Below are 591 nucleotides of genomic sequence, written 5' to 3'. Positions count from 1 at the left end.
AAAAAAAAAAAAAAAAAAAAAAAAAAAAAAAAAAAAAAAAAGCACTTGTCCTTTCTTCACTGGATTGCTCTGGTGTCTTTGTTGAAAATAAATAACCATGAAATGTGAGTCTATTTCTGAGTGCTCCATTCTGTTCCACTGATCAATTTATCTATCCTTACACAAATGTTACACTGTCCTGATTACTGTTATTATTATTATTTTTTTGAAACAGAGTCTTGCTCTGTCACCCAGGCTGGAGTGCACTGGCGCAATTTCGGTTCACTGCAACCTCCACCTCCTGGGTTCAAGCAATTCTTGTGCCTTAACCTCTCAAGCAGCTAGGACTACAGGTGCGTGCCACCACACCCTGATTACTGTCATTTAATAGTAAGTATTCAAAGTAGGTTATACAAATCCTTTGACTCTGTTCTTTTTTTTTTTTTAAGACGGGTGTTTCATCATGTTGGTCAGGCTGGTCTTGAACTCCCAATCTCAGGTGATCCACCCGCCTTGGCCTCCAAAGTGCTTGGATTACAAGTGTGAGCCACCACGCCTGGCCTGGACTCTATTCTTTTTCAAGTTTTTTTTTTTCTATTTTACATCCTTTTC

Source organism: Sapajus apella, unplaced genomic scaffold (assembly GCF_009761245.1).
Source record: "Sapajus apella isolate SASKATOON/1434 unplaced genomic scaffold, GSC_monkey_1.0 scaffold83, whole genome shotgun sequence".
In the NCBI taxonomy this organism is placed as follows: Eukaryota; Metazoa; Chordata; class Mammalia; order Primates; family Cebidae; genus Sapajus; species Sapajus apella.
The sequence above is the reverse complement of the archived record's forward strand: the minus strand, read 5'-3'. Positions refer to the sequence as shown.